The sequence below is a fragment of the Schistocerca nitens genome, chromosome 9 (genome assembly GCF_023898315.1).
Source record: "Schistocerca nitens isolate TAMUIC-IGC-003100 chromosome 9, iqSchNite1.1, whole genome shotgun sequence".
NCBI classification, from domain to species: domain Eukaryota; kingdom Metazoa; phylum Arthropoda; class Insecta; order Orthoptera; family Acrididae; genus Schistocerca; species Schistocerca nitens.
The window spans coordinates 416,910,106-416,934,320 of record NC_064622.1 but is presented as its reverse complement, the minus strand read 5'-3'; positions in this window follow the sequence as shown (position 1 = coordinate 416,934,320).

Below are 24,215 nucleotides of genomic sequence, written 5' to 3'. Positions count from 1 at the left end.
CCCACATTGATTGCCTCGGGTCCTCCGAAATCAGCGCCTGAGCCTCTTCGATGACTGCCGTAGATCGTGACACGCGTTTCCTCGAATGCGGCTTCCTCGTCGGATTAGCGGAATCTTACCCACACTTCTCCGAAGCATTACACTTCGCCACAACGTCGTAAACAATTGAACTTGGGTACCCGAAGAATCGAAGTATTTCAGTGGCCGAACATCCATTGCGAAGACTTTCGATAAACGCGCATCTTCGATTGTACTCTGCACTTGTCCCTAACATCTAGGCCATTCTGAGATTCTGACTGTTTACTAGATGTCTATGGTTTTCAAGAACGTCAATCGCAACCACCGGCGGAACTATGATATGGCAGGAAATTCAGGTTGAAAGTTTGAAAGTTGTCCGGATTTAAGCGTCGCGCACTGTATAAGCTGTTACTTCATACTCATATTATAGTGTCTTTTGGGCGAACCTTTGTGTTACTGAACAGCAGGTCACCACGTTCCCCGGAGCTTAATCCACTAGATTTTTATTTGTGGTGTCACTTAAAGGAATAAGTTTATAGTACTCCACCCGTGGATGTAAACATCATAACAGCTCACGTGCATGCCATTTCAGCAATGATGGATGTAATTGTGTTGCGTAGGATCCAGCAAAGAATGATCCATCGAGTAATGAAGTTTTTGCAGATTCAAGATGGTCGCTTTGAACAGCTTTTCTGACTTAAATATTGCTCGTATTTGTACGTACCGGCTCTGTGAAGATAAGCCAGGATGTCAAACGTACAGGAATTATTATGCGTAGCATATAGTGCAGTCTAACATAGCCCACCTATTGTGTGTTTTTGTACGTCATTGGAGGCAGACAATGTTATTGTGTCCACCATTATTTTCTGTGTGCTTTATTTGTGTCATGGACGAAACATAGTTCATGTCACGTCTTAATGTTTCAATAAAGATAAGTCATAGAAAGAAATACATAAGATATCGCACTACGGAGGTGTAAATTTCATACAATTTGGTGCTTTAACCGAAAAAAAAAGTTTCGCGTGAACGCAACTCGAACATCGACGAGTCTGGATGTCCGTTAACCGCGGCATTGCCTCGCCTCACTGAGCTAATGGGAGAGTTTCGGCACAGCTCAGACTTCATGCTAGCTGTTCTTCGTCATGCTACACACAGTTACAGCGCTGCCACAGCGCTATTTTTTAAAAATCACATTTCTATTAAACCCGTTGGCGGGACTATTTTTGGTAGATAAATTTTTGTGTTAAATTGGGATGAGGAATAGCTTGCCAACTGCCAATTGTGGAATTTTTTCTACACAGTGTAGAGCACGCACTGGCGTCCGTAGTCACTATGTTTTCTTCTGCCTATTAAAAGAACTTCAGTCTTCCTACGACGAAAGTATTATGTCATCCGTAAAGAGAAATATATATTAGAAGATGGCTCCTTCTACTCCCTAGTCTTTTCTTGCATGCGTCTTTAACCAAAGTTGTCTTTGCTTGTTACATATAATTTTATTTTCTTTCTAGATATCACTACCCACAGCCGTCCCCTATGGTTTCTTGTTTCGGATTATAAGTTTTTCTTGCACTGATTGACATGTATGTTATATCAATCTTGAAGTAACCTATGAAAATTTACTTTCGCTGATTTGTACTACCAAGTGTCTTTTGTACAACCGTGCAACAGTCATTGGTTAATGTCTCACCTATAACTCCCTTGTAATATTTACCCTTTTAATAGTACTTGACAGACAGTACATTATTTTACAGCTTTGCCACAATCGTTGTGCCATAATTTGCAAGGAACGGAAACGGTAGAAACTGCAGTATTCTTCGAGTCCTTCTAAATGACAGAACAACTTTTCTGTAACCGTACGGAAAAATAGCTGCCCTTGATATATGTCTGTATCAAGCACAACTCTAAATTATGTTCTGAAGCGGCAGCAACATGTACAACCAGAATTAGGGTAGTATTCAAAAAGTAAACTAACAATGGAATGCAGCTAGTCTGTGTTGCATCGTGAGCAAGGTCAGTATTCGCCTGTTTCTTATGCTTGCCCGCAGAACAACTCACTCGTCTCCGGTCCTCCTTTTCCCTGTTAATTGCACGATGTCTGCTCTGCAATGTAACACAACTATTATTAACCTTTCGCATGAACCAGTGCCGTCCTACTCAACGTAGTGAAATGAGAAAATTACACTGTTGCCATTCGAAATAATATACAAGTACCTTGTTATTTTGGGTGCGATGTACCTCCTCAAGTAAGTATTCGCATCAGTTTAGCAATACACCAGTGTGTTTGACTAGTTTTTAAGTAGTTAACTGCTGTCTGACGTGAGTCGGGGAGTGAGATGGAATTATTGTTTTGATTTACTTTTACACCCTAAGGGAACACGAGCTGTACAATATGAGGCATGATCAAAGCTTTGTTTCAGCTTTCCTTTGGGCCCGCATTACTTTCAATCGTTCGAAATTGTCTCTTTTTCGTTCATGACACTGAGTTGCTCTTGAGTTTTTCTGACAGGTCAACTGTCCCGTCGTGAATTCGCTCTCTAAATATTTTCAGCTCTTGTATTAGTTGTGCTATAATTGCACATTTTAGTTTCTTCCATTTTTTTTGTTGCAGTTTTTGCTTTACTGAGAGTTTTGTTGAATTCCAAAACCTTTTAAGTTTTAACATACCCATATCATTTTAGCCTGCGATTTTCCATAACGAAACGTTGGCGGGTCCGCTTTAAGTTACCATATTAGTTGAACAACGTCCAGTGGTTGGTTGTTTGCTTTCTGAAACTGAAAAACTGGCTAAAATCTTTTATGGAAGTATTTTACAGTATAGTGAAAGCTGTATGAAACAAGAACATTTGTACAAGAAGGTAAAACAGTTCAAAAACTCTCGAACATCAGAGACTGATGAGTAACGTCCTGGCCAGCCAGTTGGAGTATCAATCAGTTACCTTGAAACCCGCAATGATGACATTATTCCTGAAGCCCGACATGTTGTAGTTCACCATACAACACGAAAATTTTCATTAAGTTTTTCCACATATCCTAACGTTTTCAGTAACAAGCTCAAGTGCAGCAAAATAAGTGCAAGATGTGTCCCGAAATAGTTAAGGAACATTACAAGGTAACAAGACTCACAGTGTGTACACATTTGGATGAATGCTATGAAACGAGAAGTGCAACTTTTGTAAGCAAGATTTTAACGTATAAAGAAACTCGAGTTACATAGTTTGGACCGGAGTCCGAATGAGAAAGCAGGGAATGGAAGTACACCATCTCCGTGTCCGACAGAAATTCAGAACGCAAGCATCAGTGGGAAAAGTCATCGCGGTCTTTTGGGATACCCAACGTGTCTTCTTTCGTGACTGTTTAGAATATCAGCGTACAATAAACAGCGCCTATCACTCAATATAATGATGAACAAAGTAAAGCTAGCAATGAGAGAAAAACGCCGCGGATCTCAAAGAATAGGTGTGCTATTGCCACACAACATGGCTGTCCCTCATATCGTCGAGTTGACTTGAGAAACCAGAGAAAAAAATGGTTCGAAGATACTACCCCACTCTACTTACAGTCTATATTTTGCTCCCTCGGATTTTCATTTCTTTGGTCCACTGAAGTACGCATCACATGGATAAGAGTTCACCAACAACGAGGAGGTCAACGTAATGTGGGAAAATGGTTCAGACAATAAAACAAACATTTGTTTGCATTAGGTGTAAAAAATGTAGTTCATCATTGGGATAATTGTATTAATATTGGTGGTGTTTATGTTGATAAGTAGTAAAAGTCTTATTTTGTAAAAATGCGCAGTTTTTATCTGCCTTAGTTGATCTCCTTTCATTATTGAATGTCCTTCGTACATGTTCACATACTTTCAATTTCTTTATTTCCTTCAGTTCATCTCTACTTTTCTTCTTTAGCGTAATTTGGACCTAAAAACTTCCTGAATACTTTCCATTCTTTCTTTTGGATGGGGACAATGGTTGGATGACTGTGTTTTAACGTAAAGCTTTCATGTCCACCAGTTGCTTTGTTACTTTTTAACCTTTCATTTTGTCCAGCTGTTTCCTCTTCATTTGGTGCTTTTGAATGTGCACTGCTTGTTCGGAGAATTTCTGGTGGTCTCAGAGCCAATTGGATATTTTTCTTAAGTACTTGCAATTGTCTTGGTTCATAAGTGCAAATTTTCCAGCTTCCTTTCTGAAGCAGACATTTGGGACAGGTTTATCTCTCTAATTTTGTTTTGAGTGCTTTATAAAATGTTCAAGGTGTGTTTTGTGGGAGTGTTCTTCAATTTCAGAAGGTGACAGCTCACATGTTGCCTTTTCCTTTTGTCTAAGTAATTATGAAGCTTTTTTCTTGTTTTATGGAACATACCACGAGCGTTTTCTAATTTCTTAGTTTTCCGTGTTTTGAAAGCCCTGTATCGATATTTTACTTCCTGTTCAAGGCCTCCAGTACATCAAGAATATATTTTCTTCCATTGTAAAGAAATTTGGAATTGAGAAATTTTGATAAGCTTGAGTTTCGATTCTTCCCGACTTTGCGCTTCTGTTTTGATGAATTCCTTTGCTCATAACGGTGGCTGGATTTATCTAGTATCAAATTTATTAACTACTGACATCCTATTGTTGATTTTTTGGAGCTTTAAATTTATTTACGCTCCAGTTCTGTATGCGTGTGAGACTGCATTTGATATTTTGGAATTATTTTATAAGCACAGTGCTTTAAATAAATTTAATGTTTACTGTTGTAACCTGTTGGACCGCGACCGGAACGGTGGCGGGGTGGCCGAGAAAGCGCGGCGGGACCAAACGGAGAGCGGTCCGCGAACAAACAAATCAACGGAAAGGACGGGCACGAAACAACGACGGAGGATGGAGAGAGACCTTACGACAACACGCAAGAAGCAATGGAGTGACAGAGACAACCAAACGAATCCAATACGTCCACTATTAATAAAAACAAAGAACGATAAACACGCTGTCTGTTGTCGAGGCGATGTGTCGAGACTCACGCAACGATTGAACTCGCTGGCTGAACGACAGGCAGGCGCTTAAATACTCTGTCGGGGGCGCCGCTATTGGTCGCTGGAACCACGTGTTCCACTGTGGCGTCCTCACACTAAATGAGGGCCAGGACGCGCTCCCCGCCACAGCTTACGGCGCGATGGTGCAGAGACCTTTAGGGGTCTTCGACATCCATGACGACTGGCGGGGATTCAAATTCCACGTGCAAATGAATGGAATCAAGTTAATGTTTACAATGTGCAAGTAACTGGAATCCCTCTTTTTGGTATGGTGATCAAGACTACAAAAGTTCACTATCATACTTCTAAAGCACGATTCTGGGCTTGACAAGTGGGTAGTTATCCTAGTGGTAGATGATGTCGCAATCAGGTAAGATAGTCCACTACAATTTCGACCGCGTCCACACCTGTCAAAAGACCCTCAATTACTACATCAGTGCCCATTCAAGCCCTAGGAAATATCCTCCAAAGCGAAATACCATCGCCAATGACCAGTATCCACGGCGTGGTAAACGTTCAGAGCAGCTGTTTGCTTGGATGATGTTGCACCCGGGCACGAGCGTATCCGGACACGGCCATCGACTTGGTGTAACAGAAACAAGATTCCTCCAACCAGGCGATACATTCCACGATTCAGATTCGACGATCTTGTTCCGAGAGAAATCGCAGATGACGATTGCCTTGAGTCTAACATGGCAACAAGTAATGTTTGGCTGCTGCAGAGTTAATAATGTGCACTTAATGGCCGTGTTCTGAAACGTTCTTGCACCAGCAATGTACACTGCTGTGAGATCTGCAACAGAGTCAGAGCAGTCCCACGGTCAGGAAATTAGCGGTGAGCAGCAGATGCATTAATCCCAAACGCTGTTCAAGGCAGTGTTATTGTGGCGGTAGTAAGCCGTTGCCTTCATCCGATGTCTTTTGTAGTGGCAAGTATGTATCTATATCTTGTCGATGACTGTTACTAGTGCTTGTACTGTGTTGTGTCTGGTTTCTTTTACTATGGATGAAAGGAAGGGAGAATGTGGTACCTGGTGCAGAACATAACCTGCTCCTCTCGAATGGCACTAACGGGTCGCCGTGCTTAACGCCTCCAGCCGATGAACGGCTCACCATCAACATTGTCACACGCCTTCACTTCATAAGACACTGCGGAGAGGTTTGGAATTTAACGCAGAATATTGGCGCAAACGTTGCTAATCAATAACCTTATGACACTACTTCTCCTCTCTTTGGCGGCCATGTACTGACAGTGAATAGTTTCCATCACCAGGATTCGAATCGACATACAGGGTTATTACTAATGATTGAAGCGATTTCACAGCTCTACAATAACTTTATTATTTGAGATATTTTCACAATGCTTTGCACACACATACAAAATCTCAAAAAGTTTTTTTAGGCATTCACAAATGTTCGATATGTGCCACTTTAGTGATTCGGCCGACATCAAGCCGATAATCAAGTTCCTCCCACACTCGGCGCAGCATGTCCCCATCAATGAGTTCGAAAGCATCGTTGATGCGAGCTCGCAGTTCTGGCACGTTTCTTGGTAGAGGAGGTTTAAACACTGAAATTTTCACATAACCCCACAGAAAGAAATCGCATGGGGTTAAGTCGGGAGAGCGTGGAGGCCATGACATGAATTGCTGATCATGATCTCCACCACGACTGATCCATCGGTTTTCCAATCTCCTGTTTAAGAAATGCCGAACATCATGATGGAAGTGCGGTGGAGCACCATCCTGTTGAAAGATGAAGTCGGCGCTGTCGGTCTTCAGTTGTGGCATGAGCCAATTTTTCAGCATGTCCAGATACACGCGTGAAACTTGCCCGCACGCGTTCAACCGTTTCCTCGCTCACTGCAGGCTGACCCGTTGATTTCCCCTTACAGAGCCATCCAGAAGCTTTAAACTGCGCATACCATCGCCGAATGGAGTTAGCAGTTGGTGGATCTTTGTTGAACTTCGTCCTGAAGTGTCGTTGCACTGTTATGACTGACTGATGTGAGTGCATTTCAAGCACGACATACGCTTTCTCGGCTCCTGTCGCAATTTTGTCTCACTGCGCTCTCGAGCGCTTTGGCGGCAGAAACCTGAAGTGCGGCTTCAGCCGAACAAAACTTTATGAGTTTTTCTACGTATCTGTAGTGTGTCGTGACCATATGTCAATGAATGGAGCTACAGTGAATTTATGAAATCGCTAGCCCTGTACATACAAATTGAGCGCCACCGCATGTGTATGCGTTAGGACTTCCTTACGGAGACAGGTAGCCCAATAAATGATTGTCGACTATCCTGTTTTACAGACCAGTCAGGTCTTCTACCTCTACGTCGGATTGAGGCGTGAGCGTCCAGCTCCCTGTCACCTACTCGCGGTGCCATTTCCAAAAATGCGCACGACAGTAGCACACAGACAGCCGAGCTGATTCGTCCTTTACGAGATGCTCGTCCTCAGGGAGAGGATCTTAACAACTGCCCTTTGTAGAACCCACTTACCTATCGTCGTTAGAATGCTTCTCCATTTCTTCTCTGCTTTGCTTATATACACCCATTAATAAAAGTTTGCATCACCTCGGCTCCGAGAGTTCCGGAACCTGTACAGAAAAGAGATCAACCTAAACATCATTTCCGCCTTTTCCGTTGCTCATAAAAATCACACACTGCGTGTTGTACTACCATAAAACGAGACGTTCAGAGGTGGTGGTTCAGATTGCTGTACACACCACTACTTCTAGTACCCAGTAGCACGTCCTCTTGCACTGATGCATGCCTGTATTCGTCGTAGCATAGAATGTCCCACCCCTCAACGGCCTCAACGGCGATTCGGCGTAGATAGCTCAGAGTGGTTGGTGGGTCACGTCGTCCATAAACAGCCCTTTTCAATCTATCCAAGGCATATTCGACAGGGTTCATATCTGGAGAACATGCTGGCTACTCTAGTCGAGCGATGTCGTTATCCTGAAGGAAGTCATTCACAAGATGCGCACGATGGTGGCGCTAATTGTTGTCCATGAAGACGAATACTCGCCAATATGCTGCACATATGGTTGCACTGTCGGTCGGAGGATGGCATTCACGTGTCGTATAGTCGTTATGGCACCTTCCATGGCCACATGCAGCGTGCGTCGGCCCACATAATACCGTCAGGAGTGAAATTGCGCATCATGCAGACTATTGCGCGCAGTATGAGTCGTAACACGACGTCCTGTGGCTGCACGATAATCGTTATTCAAGATGGTGACGTTGCTGTCAGGGTTCCTCCAAGCCAAAATCCGTAGGTAGCGGTCATACACTGCAGTAGTAGACCTTGGGCGCCCTGAGTGAGGTGTGTCATCGACAGTTCCTGTCTCTCTGTATCTTCTCCATGTCCGAACAACATCGCTTTGGTTCACTCTGAGACGCCTGGATACTTCGGTGTTGAGAGCCCTTCCCGGCACAAAGTAACAATGCGGACACGGTCGTACCACGGTATTCACCTTCTAGACATGGTTGAACTACAGAGAACACGACGCGTGTACCTCCTTCCCGGTGGAACGATTGGAACGAATCAGCTGTCGGACCACGTCTAATAGGCTCTGCTCGTTCATGGTTGTTTACAGCTTTCGGCGGGTTTAGTGAAATCCCTGAACAGTCAAAGGGACTTTGTCTGTGATACAATATCCACAGTCAACGACTGTCTTCAGGAGTTCTGGGAACCAGGGTGATGTAAAACATTTTTTTGATGTGTGTACTTTCCTCAGCTCATCAGGTCAGGGCAACGCACCAGGCGCCATTAGATTTAGCAGTGGGCATTGTTAATGATGTTGTGCCTCATCAGTGTATGCTATATTCGATCGACTACAACACACTGTTCCACTCCACTTGGATTGTTCACTACGAAAAATTTTCGTACTATTTGCGACCATTGTGCCCAGATTAGACGAAGTTCTTCATGATACCATCAATGAAGCCGGTCGCCTGATTCATATATTTTAAATTTATCAACTTACATGCTATCATAGACTGTTTTTATTTTAAAACTTTTATCCTAAAGTTTAATCGCTCTGCCCCAGGAACAGTTCTTAAAATGTTCTTCATGATATGTTTACGCTGAGGTGACGAAAGTCATGGCGTACCTCCTAATGTCGTTTCTGGCCTCCTTTTGCTGGGTGTAGTGCAGCAACTAGACGTACCATGGACTAAAAAAGGTCGTCGGAAGTCCCATGCAGAAATACTGATCCATGCTGCCTCTACATTCGTCCTTAATTTCGAAAGTGTTGCCCGTGCAGGATTTCGTGCACGAACTGACATCGCGATTATTTCCCAGAAATGTTAGATGGGATTCACATAGGGCAATCTGGGTTACCAAATCGTAGGCTCGAATTGTCCAGTACGTTCTTCAAAACAACCGTGAACAATTGTGCCCGGTGGGATGTTTTGGGCCACGAAATCCATTAACGGCTGCAAATGGTGTCCAAGTAGCTGAACATAATAATGTCCAATTAATAATCGGCTTAGCTGGACAAGAGTACGCAGTCCATTCCATCTAAACACAGACCACACTACTATGGAGCCACCACTACCTTACACAGTGCCTTGTTGACAACTTGGGTCCATGGCTTAGTGGTGTAAGCACCACACTAGTACTCTACCACAGATAACGTCAGATTTCATCGGACTGTCCTAACGGATACGTTCATCCTACGTCCCACATTGATTTCTGTGGTCATTTCACGCAGTGTTGGTTGTCTGTTAGCACTGAAAACTCTACGAAAAAGCCGTTGCTTTCGGTCGTTAAGAGAAAGCCGTCGGCCGCTGCGTTATCCGTGGTGAGAGGTAATGCCTGAGATAAAGTATTGTCGGCACACTCTTCACAGTATGTATCTCGGAATATTGAATCCCCTAACAACTTCCGAAATGGAGTGTAACATGCTTCTAACTCCAAATATGAATCCACGTTCAGGGTCTATTAACTCCTGTGGTGCGAGTATATCACGCGGGAAGCCTTTTCACGTAAATCGTCTAAGTACAGATGATAGCTCTGCTAATGCACTGCCCTTTAATTCCTTGTGTATTTGATCCTACGACCATCTGTATATATGCACATCGCTATCCCATGACTTCTCAAAAAATGGTTCAAATGGCTCTGAGCACCATGGGACTTAACTCCTGAGGTCATCAGTCTCCTAGAACTTAGAAACTACTTAAACCTAACTAACCTAAGAACATCACACACATCCATGCCCGAGGCAAGATTTGAACCTGCGACCGTAGCGGTCGAGCGGTTCCAGACTGTAGCGCCTAGAACCGCTCGGCCAGTCCGGCCGGCCATGAGTTGTCAACTGAGGGTATAAAGCGGTCATTTTACATATAAATTAGTAATTGTGTTCCGTCTACTTGTCATTTGTGACTACAGAAAAGTATGGGTAATGGGATGGAGTGAAAAACGGTACGAAACTTGACGATTTATTTCAGTATATCTGTAAAACACTTAATTTTTCGTTCACATTAAAAGAACACTGATTTATTGCGATAGTGCACGTGAAACTAACTGTGAATAACGTTGGAATCATGACTACTCTAAAATTATTGTCGACAACACCTCTCTGCTTCAGCACGAGAGATGCGTTGAATATACCGTTCATTGTATGCCCCATCTACGACAAATGATCTTGATTTTACGCCTGGACAAACAGAGAACAAATTTAAGTTCGTTGCAATAAGACAATTTTGGCTGGATGAACTTTGCTGTCTTTATTTAGACGTTTTAGTCGTGATCAGCATTAACTCTGAAGAATTCCCAATCCATTGTAGCACTTTTCTTTCTCTTTCGTGTTCACTCTTGTTGCCGTATTTTTCGCTTCACATGTGAAGAGTACCACGTGTACGCATAAGACATTTTGGTTATTTCCTGAATGTTTCTTCCTGTCATTTTTTCTTCTAAGCTTGTGTGGCACCTAAATTCCTTGTTCTCACACCTGTGTTTAATCTGGGTTTTGCATACATCGTATAAAAAGAAGTGTACATCGAAATTCGTAAGGTCAGCATCAATTTTTACTGGTGCGACACATAGGTGACCCCCTTTGCATAAAATAAGAAATGAATGGTACAAGTTAATTCTCAAAAAAGCAAGTAGTAGCAACCATCCACTGATACTGGTATAAACTATGCTACACACAAGACGTCAGCTCGTTTTGTTTGCAGCGGAAGTTCCTCGTTGTGGTGGTACCTTACAGCAAGAAGCGATATAAAAAATGTTTTACTTTTATTAAGCATTACATTAAATAAACATCAATGTAATTAAACATTAATGTAATTAAACATTATGCATAAAACAATATGAAAAACTTTACAACAAAAGAATTGAAATCCTCTGGTACCACTTGCGTTTAAAACACAGAATCTGATATACTGTATAATGAAAGTGAGAAAGATCTTAACAGTCATGCTATGATGAACGTGTCGATTAGTGTAGAGTACTGATTTTATTTATTTTCGATATATGTGTTTGTTAAGAGTATGTAGTTGTCATTATTTTACTGTTTGTAAGGCTCTTCATGCTTCCCGACGCTACTACAGCTCCATCGTGTCCAATGGCGGTTGGACACTCTAAGAAATATTTCAGTTACCCCGAAAACTCGCTTTATCTCCGCCTTAGTTCCACATAACATTTAGTACTGTATTAATGGAACTAATAAGTTGCAGGCACCTAACACAAAATTTCCTCCGTTTCTCCAAATAGCACTAGCAACATCGGGTTGTTGAAATTCAGATCTCCTTACCGCTTTGCATTCGCCTCACCAATTTGTGAATTCAACCTGCTGCACATTCTAAGAATAATGTTTCAGCTCCACAAACTAAATCTTACATCTAGGACACATTATACGGTATTTTATTCCCACCCACTTCTGTATCTTGCACCCGGTGACTGGCAGTAATTTGTGTACGCCACTCATTCATCTATAGTTGTTTGGTACTGGAGGTGAGCTGGACACACCATGTAGTTTATAAGTGAGGCTTATATGCGTAGAATGTATTCCGACTGGTAATGTTCGAGAGTCCGAGTTTGAAGATGAAACTCACCTGTAAATACTGTAACTGTTTCATGAAGGTTGGTATTTTCTTCAAACCCAAATCAGCAGTGAACACTGAACCTAAATCTTTGTGGTTCTAACATTAAAACTAAATTCATTAGTAACACGTTAAGGCCTCCAGAAAACTTCCCAATATAAAAGTTTCTAAATTACATTCTCAGACACGTTATGCAACAATGAGACCATGAATATACAATGAAATTAGGAAATTAGGTTATTATTAACAGTCAAGTAGCACTTGCGACCTACGTCCTCATTTATTTACTGGACGTATTCCAATCTCTGTGTTCCTCAACAGCTCCTTCTATTACGTGGAGGTTATTCTCTGATACCTTAGTACACATCCTATAATCTTGTCCCTTCTTCTAGTCTGTTATTCATATTTCCAAATATTCCTTTCCTTGCCGATTCTCAGGAGAACCTCAGTCTACCCATTTTCCAACATTCCTCTGTAGCACCGTATCTCAAACGCGCTTCAAACGTACATTCTCAGAAATTTCTTCCTCAAATTAAGGGTAATGTTTTCTATTGCTTCTCATTACTTCCGTCTTTCTTCGATTTTCGCTCAATTCGTATTCTGTACTCGTTTGACTGTTAATTCCATTCAACAAATTTTGAAAATCTTCTTCAATCGCACTCAGGATAGCAATGTCATCAGCGAATGTTATCATTGATATATTTTCACAATGAATTTTTAATCCTCTCTTGAACCTTTATTGTGTGTATGTATGTATAGATAGAACGCTAGAGCCTGTATGATACCCTTCTCAATGCGAGCAGTTCGTTCACGGTCTTCCAGTGCTATTGATCCCTTTCAGTTCTTGCACATATTGCATATTACCCGTCTCTCACTACAGCTCGCCCCTATTTCTCTTAGAGTTTCGAACGCCTTGAACCATTTTACATTATCGAACGGTTTTTCCAGGTCGGCAAATCCTATGAACGTGTCCTAATGTTTCTTCAATCTTCTTTCCAATATCAGCTGCAACATCAGAACATCCTCTCTGGTGCCTTTACCCTTTATAAAGCCAAACTGGTTGTCACCTAACACATCGTCAATTTCCTTTTCCATTCTTCTGTATATTAATCTTACCAGAAACTAGGATGCATGAGCTGTTAAGCAGATTGTGCGATAATTCTCACACTCGACGCTTCTTGCTGTATTCGGAAATTCGTGGATGATGTTTATCCGAAAATCTGATGGTATATTAATCTTACCAGAAACTAGGATGCATGAGCTGTTAAGCAGATTGTGCGATAATTCTCACACTCGACGCTTCTTGCTTTATTCGGAAATTTGTGGATGATGTTTATCCGAAAATCTGATGGTATATCGTCAGTCTTAAACATTCTTCACACTAACATGAATAGTCATTTACTTACCACTTCTATCAATGATTTTACAAATTCCGATGGTGTTTTACCTGTCTCTTCCACCTTATTTAATCTTAAGCTCTTTTGAGTTTTTATTCTGATACTTGATCCCCAGTCTCTTCCCTGTCGACTTCTGCTTCTTCTTCTTCTACCACGTCAGAGACGTCTTCCACATCGTACAGTACTTTAATGTACACTTTCCACCCGTCCACTGTCCCTTGTGCGTTCAGCAATGGAATTCTCTGGGCTCTTAATGTTACCGCCCTTGCTTTTAACTTCATCGTATATTGTTCGACTTTTCTGTATGATAAGTCCGTCTCCCCGACAAATATTCCTTTTTTATGTTTTTCATATAGCCATTTTGCTTTTGCTTTCCTGCACTTCTTATTTATTTCGTTCCTAAATGACTTGTATTTCTGTATTCCTGAATTTCCCCGAACATTTCTGTACTTCTTTCGTGATCAACAGAAGTATTTCTTCCGTTGTTCGTGGTTTCTTCGCAAATGCCTTCCTTGTATCTACGGTGTTTCTCCTACCTCTGTGACTGCCCCTTTTAGAAATGTCCATTCCGCTTCAATTGAAATGCCTGTTGCGATATTCATCAGTCTCAGAGACCTTCAAGCATGTCACTTCATAGCACTTCCTCGTGCGCTGATTCTTTCTGACTGTCTCTTAAGCTTCAGCGTACTCTTCATCATAACTAATTCGTGATCTGCGTCTAGATTTGTCCCTGGGTATGTCTTACAACCCAATATCTAATTTCGGAATCTCTGTCTGACCGTGATGTAATCTAAGTCCTATCTCGTGGCCTTTTCCATGTATGCCTCCTTGTCTTCTGATCCTTGAACAGAATATTGACCATTAGTGATATTAATTGCAGAACGCAATTAGTCGTTCTCCTGTCTAGTTCATAGTACCAAGCTCATATTCTCCTGTTACTCTTTCTTCTACTCCCTACGCTACAACCGTATTCCAAGCCCAATGACTATTAGATTTTCATCTCCCTTTATGTACTGAATTACCCCTCAATATCCTCATATACTTTCTCTGTCTCTTCACCCTCTGCTTGCGACGTCGTCATGTATACCTGAACTATTATTGTCGGTGTTGGTTTCCTGCCGATTCTGATGAGAACAACCCCGTCACGGAACTCTTCACAGTAACTCACTCTCTGCATTGTCTTCCTATTCATAATGTATCTTACTCAGGTTAAATCTTTTCTGTTGCTGCTCATATCACCCTATTCTCGTCTAACCAGAAATCGATGCCTTCTCTCCGTTTCACTTCATGGACCTCCACTATACCTAGACTAACCCTTTTCAGATTTTCTAGCTTTCCTACCATATTCAAACGCCTAATATTCCATGCTCTACTCGTACAACGTTACCCTTTTGTTGCTTATTCAATCTTTTTCTCATGGTTACCTCCCAAGAGGCAGGACCCAGAGGCGAATGGGGGACTAGTCCAGATTCTTTTGCCTGCGGACAGATCATTGTGGCCCCATTTCAGTTACGGGCCATATGTCCTGTGGATACAGATTACGTTTCTTTAATTCAGTGGTTTCCACTGCCCTCTGCACCCTTATGGCATTAATTACTGCTGATTCCTCGGCCTTTTAGGCTTAGTTTCCCATCCCAAGGGCAAGAAAGTGCCCTGAACCTCCGTCGGCTACTTTGACAAATCAGTTGGGAAAACGATGATTACCCCATGTGTAGGAAGTTTCCGGCTGCCATTCCTGATTATTTGTATTCAAAATTTAAGCAGTGGCGAGGTTCGAACGCGGGCCCAGGACGTTTTGATTTGCTTTACCCGTAGACCACTGTTACTATGACCGTCATCCTGTCCCTTCAGTATACACTACAAACGCTTCCTTATTCATAAATGTACAGTTCCTTCTGTCTTTGTTATTTCGCTGTTTTAAATAATGTGCTATAGTCCTTAATGTTCTTCATAAAATTTTGGCCTCAGGTATCTTAAACAGTTTGTGGTCAGGTGGTTAGCTGCGTTGCCTCTAGATCGTGTCGCCTCATGTTCTATTTCCATGTAGGTTGGTCATTTTCTTCGATCCTGGTCTTGGTATATGTTATATATGACGGTAGTGTCTGTTCCCGAAAAAACAGTTACCGTGGATGACCATGCAGCTTTGCTAGAAATGAAATGATAATTAAATGGACACCGTAGCTGCAAACAGGCGTTGATGTACTTCATTGGGGACATTTTGAAAATGTGTGCCCCGACCGGGACTCGAACCCGGGATGTCCTGTTTACATGGCAGACGCTCTATCCATCTGAGCCACCGCGGGCACAGAGGATAGTGCGCCTGAAGGGACTTATTCCTTGCACGCTCCCCGTGAGATCCACATTCCCCACATGTCCACACCACTACATTCGTAGTGCGCCTAATAGATGTTTGCCCATCATACTCATTACTCGTGACAGATTAATCTACCAAGTCCCGTACGAGTTCGGGCATAGCGTGTGCGTTCGCACAAGAAGGTCAATGGCCGGGAGGCCATATTTTAACTATATGAAGTACATCAACGCCTGTTTGCAGCTACGGTGTCCATTTAATTATCATTTCATCTTGGTATATGTGTTATCCGAATCATTTAAACACATGTTTTTCTACGTGCAAGTTTCTGAAATGGCGTCAAATAGAAATATTAGCATCAGGCGGACGAATAATACTAGACGGGGTATCCCGGCAAGTAACGCAGTACAATCATATCATATTCTTTCATAAATTCTCTAATTTATATAGTTAGTCTGACTCAGTTTATTCTGTGTAGTTATAAGAGAAACGCCATCCTCATCATCCTCATGGTTTCTACATTTTTTCACTTCTTAGTAGAGTAAGTTTTTCTTTGACTTCATTGTCAGATGCACTCGTTATTTTTGTTATGATTAGTATTAGGGTTGTGTATCTCAATCGGTAAAAGCGTAATCGCTATTTTGTCAGCAACGGTTAGACGAATAAAGTTGAAATTTATGTCACATCCTAAGGTCCGTGGACCCTTCGGTGTAAAACAAGGATGTAGCCTTTCGCCCCATCTGTTCACTTCATACGTCGAAGAAACAATGACGGAAATGAAAGAAAGGTTCAACGCTGGCATTAAAATTCAAGGTGAAAGGATATCGATGATAAGATTCACTGGTGACACTGCTATCCTCAATGAAAATGACGAAGAATTACAGAACTTGTTGAATGGAATGAACAGTCTAATGAGTACAGCAGAGTGTGGATCGACAGTAAATAAAAGAAAGACGAAAGTAATGAGATCTAGCAGAAATGAGAACAGAGAGAAAATTAACATCATAACTGACGATCACGTAGAAGATGAAGGTAAGGAATTCTGCTACCTAGCTAGTAAAATATATTTTGAGACTCACAAATGCAGTCTTCAAAACAAGTAGGGTATTTCCTGTTGGACTAGAAACACGAGCTTTGACAAGGAGCAACGTTTCACAGTACAACTGATGAAAGCAATCCGACAATTATCAATTTGTAATTATATCAGACGGAATTGTTTTTGTTATTTGCTGTCTGACTGTCCGTCTATCCGTCGGTTTGTTTATACCCCTGTTTTTCTCAGGCACGGATAGATGTATTAAATTGAAATTCCATGGTCTATAGGCTCTTGGCAGTGTAATTAATGTAAGCTTCTAAGTCAGTGCATCCAAAAGACAATACGGCCACGCGTGTGATATACTTTGACAGCCGCAGACTCACTCATCAAAATCTATAGGCTACTTCCTTTTCACCAAGAATCACGAAATTTGGCAGGAAGCAAGGATTCTCAGTACAAGTAAAGGAAAAAATCGAAAATTGTTAATTTGTAACTAGATCATAGGAAACAATTTTCTTTTTTCATTCGCTACTCTAAGTGAAATTTGAAATTAAAACAATCTCGAACACCTTGGAATCCTTGGGATCAATATCTTGCCAGTATCAGTTTCGATAATAATGGTACTAATTTTCGATTCTCCGAATGGGTGAAGTGTCTATATACATAATTAAGTTTGTACTGGACCTTCAGTGGTCGTGTCCGACTCTTACCTGACCAGTTTTTCATAGTAAGTTGAAAAAATGTTGCAGAGTGTTTGGATCACAAGGTCATCTCCAAACAAACATTCAGTCCACACAGGAACTTCGGCAAGCCTCTCAAACTGTTATAGATGCTTACAAAGATTTTATTTTTCTCGTACATTATGTTACAAAGGTACTTTAATTTATTTAAGTCTGCACACTTTCATAGCCATTGCCAATGACGACAAAATCTGAGTCGCTAGGCCGCGTCATATTCCTCTTCAAATTTATTCAGTGCTGGAAGTTTCGATCCATTTATTGGGATCTTCTTGACGATTGCCGTGGCGACCTTGGATGGCTCAGTGGCATCTTCTAGAAAATACCAGCAGAGAGATCAAAACGTCGAGCACTGGGGAAGCCTGAAGTAGAATACAGCGTGGCCTAACGACTCGAGATTTCACCATCAGTAATTTAATGTTGTTTTAATGTATTCCGAAAGCTCTCCTGAAGATGAGCACGAGCTCGAAACTTGTTGCAGCGCACCAAAATAAAAGTTGGTAGTAACTGGAATAACTAACCAAATTACAGTCCCTTGTGCTGCGTTTGCATACTTTACGCCGCCTGCTCGAGACAGGGCGCGCCTCAGGGGCGGAGAAGCGGTGATAAATCCGGCCGGCAGACAAGGCGCCCTGCGACTGAGCGACGGCCCGCGTGATGCGTGACTGCGTGACCGGCCACGTCACGCAAGTGCGTGCCGCTCAGCTCTCCGCCTTCCCGCGTCCCGATCCGCAGCCTCCCGTCTCTACGAATAAATACCGCGATCCTTAACGGCCCCGCCTCTCACTGCTGTTGCGAGACGAAACGCGCTGCGGAATTGCCTCGTGGCCTTTACATTACCCACAATTACAGTGGCCACGTCACCGTTCACTTTATTCACTCACGTAGGTAACGTCTCACTGTCAAGAGAGCTTTTTAAAGACGCCCTGAGATATGCGATTGTTTGCTACCATGTACCAAAGGCGTATGTTAATGATTACTGACCAGTTTCTCTCCTAAAATGTGTCTTTAACCCTTTCATTATGGTCGGGAGGTTTGTGACCCACGATAGGTTTTCAAAGAACCGATGAGAATTTGTTGCTTGTTATTGCTATGTATCAGCGTCCCACTGGTAAAGGGAAGCCTATTAATGGCTAGTAGAATTGTTATAATTACAAGTTGATTGTGGTGTCCTCAAGTTTCATTATTAACCGTCATCACCATATTGTCACATATAATTAGTTCGCACCTGCAGATAGACAACCCAATTACCAAATTGGAAATGCGGATTGCCTTTACGCTTTCCCGAATATATCGTGGCAACGACTGCATACATGAATTGACTTGTGCCTCATAACAAACTGAGCCCTTATTGAGCACCTGTGGTGTGAGTTACAAACTTGGAGAGATGTTCTGTCCACTCAAATGCATCTGTTTCCAGTATGTCTTGTAGTTATTGCGCAGAGGCTTCTAAAACCCTCGAGATACTTATAAACAATCCTGTATGTCCTAATCCTAGATACCCCCTTCCCAAACCCTCTTAGAAAACAAAACGGCGGGAAATATTCTCTGCAAATTATTACTTCTGACTAATAACTGAAATAACATTGCCTTAATGTGTTTGAAATAAAAATGGTTGTCAAAAGGTTAAAGTCTCGGAAATGTTGACGTGCTCAGGAGAGCTAGTGCTGGTCGTCATTGTTATACTAACATCAGGATTTCGAGATCTACCCCAACCGCTCTCAAATGTACTGCTTCCATAATTCAATACTGACCGTCTAATGAGAAGAAGATCCTAATATGACGTCGCATTGATAGCATTACATATTATAAATGAAAATGGTTTGAATAAATAAGACCGCTGCGATTGTTAGAATTCTTTATCGGAGAACACGACCAATTTCGTAAATTAAATTTACATCTTCAGGATAAAAGAACTCACCAGAAATTTAGCCACGCCGAGAAACGGGTAAATAAAAACCATAAGGTTTTTGTCTACTTACAGTCATAAATTATGGTCCAATATAAACCGGATAAAGCCATTCCCATCATTCATACACAGGTGTTTAAGACTTCTGATTCGCGAATGTACGAGCGTCTATGATAAAATTTGTGTGTGTGTGTGTGTGGCGAGGGGGCTAAGGGCTAAGGCCATCCTTAACCTAGAAAAGAGCCCAGTAAAAACGTCAAAATATGACCGTAGTAGCTATTAAAATAACTTATAATAAGAAGCAATTAAAATACCTAGTAAAAACGCCGCAGTTCTAACATTAAAAGAGAAACAGTGTCACACTTTACCTCCATTATGGACAGCCCGGAGAAAAACCGTTGCTGTTGCCGGCGACAACTAACTGCTGTATGTAACGAGGCCTACGCGGAACGCCACGCATGCGCAGTGTCGGCAAACATAAAGTATCTATATAACTTGACTGAAATGGCTGGCTGCACATTTTAAATTACCAAACCGTAGTAAGCAGAAACAACAAACTTTGTTTATGAGTCGCGGTGATCAGAATTGCTTTTACAACTTTCGAAGGCAGGAGGAAAAAGAAAACTCGTATAAAATGGTTTGAAGACAAGAAAAAGAAATTCAGAGAAATAATTAAGGAATGAGGGGAGAATTGAAAGAACAGAAAAAGATTAACAATTGATGTTGGAATGTGGTCTGTAAAAGAAGCTTCGTCGCAAGAAGAAGAAGACAGGAAATCCTTTAGTCACTCTTTCTTATTTTTTGCCTTTGACTTAAATTATCAGCACATGTACCTATTTATGTTGCATTACATTTAGTGAACCCACAATCATAGGTTCGAAACCAAGATACTTCCGCATTCGATTCCATAAGCTCCGCTTCACGAGGCAGCGTTGAGAAAACGGGACAGCGGAGACTGACAAGTAGCTCACTATGCTGAACAACAGATTTCTGGTCGAGTGACTTCTTTATGTTGTGGAAACGTGTATTCGTTGTATTCCTGGACGGTTATTAAACATTAGAAATATCGTTTCAACGGTGAAATGTAGCAAATTAATGAAACATACAGATTCAAATACCTGCAGCACCAGAACATCACAACGTTATCCGCTCTGACGTACAGCTACTCACATCTTCATCGCAGGATAAAGTTTGCAGACGACAGGGAAACTGGACGCAAGTGTGTGACAGGCCACATTCAGATTAATTAACCGGAAAGCGCATGGCCATGAGGCAAACACAGAACACTGCTGCGGCAAGAATGTATTTATTTTAATTTTCTTTTTCGTTTTTGCCCTTTACAATAACACATTCCTGCTTCAATCACGAAACGCACCTGTTCCATTATGTAATATAAATTTGTATTATGTCTGCAACTTTGATTCCGCAGAAAATTTACGATTCGAAATATTGGTCATATCTGGCCACTGGTTCTCCCACCTTTCGGGCAGCGTACGAATCCCGCGGTGGTAGAACTAGGCGTCTTTTGAGGTCATCCATGAATCGAACCAATTTTGTATTTTTTCATATGATCGGATGTAGTGGTCAGCCAGATCGTGTGCCATTGATAGAAAAAGATGGCAGTGAGAAGGAGGCTGGAGAATACGTCACGTGGGGTAGGACTCCCATTTCATAGTTTCCAATATTGTTTTAACAGTTTTTACGATATGGACTCGGTCGTTGTCATTCTGCAAAATCACCGTTTCGTGTCTATCGCAGTATTGTGGCCGTTTGTCTTTCAGTGCTAGGTCCAGACGCATTCGATAACGACTTCCTGTGATTGTTTCCATCTGTTTCAATAGCATCGAAAGCCTTCTCTCTTCCATCGCCGTGCCGGTCTACGACGTCAAAACCAGCGAGGTTGAAGCGTTGAAACCGTTCTCTGCGCGTTTTTTCATTAAGAGGTGCCTCACCATAGGCATTACCCAGCATTTTACGGGCCTCACTCGCAGACTTCTTCATGTTAAAGTTGAAAATCAAAACTTCACGCAAATAACGAAATGTGAGCTCGTAGCTTTTTGTTCAGCCACGGCCAATTAACACTTTGATGGCATTATGTTTACAAATGCCTAAGCTTATTGCATGTCACATACGACAACCAACTGCAACACCATTTGCCGCTACTGCTGTATATTGCAAAATGGCGGAAGCAACGTTGTAGAGCTAAGAAGTAAAAATCTCTAACACATCTGCTGGGACCACATGCTTTAGAGAGTCAGTAATAATCTGAGATAAAAGGTAGCTGTGCTTTCGATTGTGAAGTTAGGACTTCGCTATTATTTTTCGGTAAAGTATGACATACTTAAATCTCCATCCCACTCCTAGCGACCATAGGGCACATTTTAACAGCACTCCTCAGGTGCTACTCAAACGAAATTTTTAAATAATTTATGTTTATATCCAAAGTACACGGTATAGACGAAATAGATCTGTTTATTATGTGTAAATCAATGTACACAGTTGCTTTGTCGAAGTGGACATCAAGTCAAGATTTCGTTAACTGACCATATCAAAAAATGGTATAACAAATTGATAAGACGAAAAAAGAAGAATAATTTAGAAGCAGAGGCGGTTATTAATACGAACGTTGGAAGAATTCGACAAATTATTCGTGTTTCCAGAAGTAATGTTTACTCTGCAGCGGAGTGCGTGCTGATTTTCAACTTCTTCGCAGGTTAAATCTGGATACCACAGTTTTAATGTATCAGGAAGTTTCAGTTGTTCATACCCTTGTCGTACTGAAACCGTGAGCTATACCGGAAATCGAAAAGGTGTTTGCTTCAGACCATACAACTTCTGCACACACGAAGCTTTGATTTTCGATACAACAGACATTTTTCATCAGTAATAAAAGTTTAAAGGAAAGACTTTTATCGGTGGTAATCTATATAATGGTGCTAGGTCGAAAGATTGAATCCTGTAGAAAATGGAAGTCTTCTTAAACACTGCACTTTATTTCCATCCATAAGGTTGAAAATTACCAGGAAAACTAAAACGGGGACGCTACGGAGGTACTGAAAATCCAACGTGGACCGTTGGAAAATTGCTCAAATTGAAACTGCAAATGTTAGAAACGTGATGGCATAGAAGGTGTTACGTGCAGCGACAGAGCTCGAAGTGAAGAAATACTGAAAAAGACAGACGAGACCGAACAAGGGAATTGTACCTGATATGGTTTCCATGCACAATCCACTTAAGGATAGAAGAAGTAATAGAGAAGAAATATTGTACAGTGTGAAAGAGATGAAAATATTGTAAGTACAGTAGTCATTATCAGAAAGGGAATGGGCAGTAGGTAAGAAAAGACGAAAATTCATCCTAAGACAAAAAAAAACAATAAACACGCACCATGGTGTTAGGCAAATTGGTCACTAGTTGACAGTCATAGAAGTATCGACGGAAAACGGTCGCTGGGTGAGTGTGTGTCGCTGCAGCGCAATTTCACCGCGCAGCTGACAAGGATAGCAAACAGGAGGCACCAAAGTATGCTGTTTTTTTGAATATCATTCCGTGTACTCAGTTGGACAGTAGCTACGCCTCACAGACAGGCGCGTGAACAAAACACGCAGATATCAGCATCTGAGAGAGGACATGTAGTTGGGCTCAAAGAAGACTGCTGGAGCAATCAACGAATCGCTCGACATTTGCAGAGGTGTGATGTCATTGTTTGATGATGTTGGCAGGAATGGATGAGACTTAGCTGAATACAGCGCCAAGAAGAAAGCGGTCGATCTAGAGAGAGGCCAGAACGTGAGGACCGAGTAATCGTCGATGAGACACTCCGAGCCCCAGATTCATCCTTATCATCGGTCCGACGTACAACAGTGACCACAAGCACCACTAATAAACGGCTCACAGGAAAGGGGCTGAGCTCAAGTGCGCCTTGCGCCGACTGCCATTGAATTTGTGTCCACTAATAAGCCCGTTTGCAGTGCTGTGTGGCACATCCGGCCTGGAAACTCGTTGACTGAAGTAGAATTGTTTCCAGTGATCAATTCCACTTCCAGCTGAACCCGATGCCCAGTGAAGGCGTGACTGAGACGACCCAGTAGAAGTGCGAGGCCATCTTGGCCGTCTCCCTCCATCCGGCCGGACGCCAGGGGTGATAGTTTGGGAGCCATTTCATTCCATAGATGGACCGCTTCGGTTGTCATCCGCTGCACCCTTACGGCACGCCGGCGATATTCTACGCTCTATTTTCTTGCCTTCTGTAGAAAGCCAACATGGTGTTACACTTCAGCAAGATAATACCCTTCCGCATACGGCGACAGTTTTTAGCTTTTGTTCAAATAGTTCAAATGGCTCTAAGCACTATAGGACTTAACATCGGAGGTCATCAGTCCCCTAGACTTAGAACTACTTTAACCTAACTAACCTAACGACATCACACACCCATGCCCGATTCAGGATTCGAACCTGCGACACTAGCAGCAGCGCGGTTCGGGACTGAAGGGTCTAGAACCGCTTGGCCGCAGAGGCCGGCTTAGTTTTTGTCTTCATGCTTGCCCAAACCTACGTTCACCAGCAAAGTCGTCAGCTGTCTCCCCAGTTGATACCGTTTGAAGCATTATTGGACGGAATTTGACATAATGTCACTCGGGAGAACATGCAACAACTCTCCCAGTTAATGTCAAACTGAATAACTGCTTGCATAAGAGTCATAGGTCGACCAACGCCTTATTGACTTGCTCGATCTCTT